General features: G+C 41.9%; 1 pseudogene; it reads right to left on the minus strand.

The window, feature by feature from the left end:
* Positions 1-1,552, minus strand: part of LOC106320185 — a 12,873-nt pseudogene that overhangs the window by 4,967 nt on the left and 6,354 nt on the right.

Genomic DNA, 1,552 nt, shown 5'->3' on the forward strand with positions numbered 1-1,552 from the left:
GCTCTGCCAGAATATCATATTGATCTAATTTCAGAGAGCTCCGGAGTTGCTTTGTTAGAGCCGTCAAGGTCCATTCGGCGTTTCCTCAGGTTTCTTCAGAACCCGTGGAAAAGGTGAGGCTCTATTCCGTAAATCCCGTACCAGTGTAGAATTCTCTCTATTGTAGTTTAGATTTCGAATCATGATCTGTCTGTTTGAATTGAGTCTTGATTGTTAGATAGTTCATTCACTGTAAACTGGAACTAGGGGTCTAGAGGATTCAACCGTTGATTAATAGCGTGATGATAAGACGTGATGCTAAGAGATGTGATATATATATGTATGTATACATAGTTATGAGTAGGGACTATGTGCGCAGGCGGGGGATCAGAGATGTCTGGGCTAGCGACGCTACTTTGATTGTGCGGGCCAGGGTTCAGAGACGTCTGGACTAGCGATGCTACTAGTGATGGGCGTGTGGTGCAGAGACGTTTGTACCATGGACGCAACTTGAGAGGGCGGGGGTACAGAGACAGACTGTACTAGCGACGCTACGTATTTATATATCCGTATGAGGAGATGCGGGGTGTATGGACTAGCTATATGCTATCATCGCATTGTTTGTGTTTGTGTGACGCGCTAGCCGTTGTGTGTGTTCATGTTATGTCTTGGGATCGTTGTATTTTATTTAGGTTTTAATTAACTTTTCGATTTTATGTATTTGGTTTTAAATTATAAACTTGTTTTACTTTAAAATTATTTGATCAAAAGGTTTGACATTTTATTCGGTTTTATAAATCGGTTTAATTTGGTATTTTTCGGTTATTAGCACACTGTTCTCGAGAGAGGAGGAGACGGATGTTACAATTTGGTATCAGAGCGGGGTTCCGTCCCGGCTCTGACCCGGGATGGCGATTTGTTGGGACGTGGTTTCGACTCGGTTTTGACTCGGTTTTAATTCGGTTTAATCGATTTTAAAAGATTCTTGAATCTGGGGATTTGGGAGTTTTAAAGAAAGATAAATACAGCACCTTTCTGTTCAGTAACTTCTAACCCCAATTGTCTTTTTATTGACGATGAGTTTATCATCGTCATCCGCTCTATAGCTAACAAGGTTTCAGCCAGATGTTCGAGAGATGGATGATGTCACAGTTTGATAGATTGCTCAGGTGTGTATCAGTTTCGTCAGTCGTGTTCAGAGATTGTTCGCATGTGGATGTTTGATGTTGTTGCCACCACACAAACTTCAAGCCATCTCTCCACGAGTTTTCGTTATTGGAGATTATGTGGTATGAGATGTGAGCCATGAGTTGGCATGTGTTATTTGTGTGTATGAGTAGAGTTACTGCCATGGAGGCATTATTATTTTGTAAACTCGTGGGGGATCGCTTTTGGATCGGGGTGCGGCAACTTGCGTTGTGTTATATCGGAGTTACACTTGGTATGTTTTTCAGTTTTTGGCAGTGTTGATCATTTCAGAGATGTGTCAGTTCGGACAGCTGACATAGAAACGTTGGGAGCTATTTATATTGATTGTTGTGTACCAGTTATGCTTGGAGGGCCGATTGGTTCA

The sequence above is a fragment of the Brassica oleracea genome, unplaced genomic scaffold, assembly GCF_000695525.1.
Source record: "Brassica oleracea var. oleracea cultivar TO1000 unplaced genomic scaffold, BOL UnpScaffold00842, whole genome shotgun sequence".
Classification (NCBI taxonomy): domain Eukaryota; kingdom Viridiplantae; phylum Streptophyta; class Magnoliopsida; order Brassicales; family Brassicaceae; genus Brassica; species Brassica oleracea.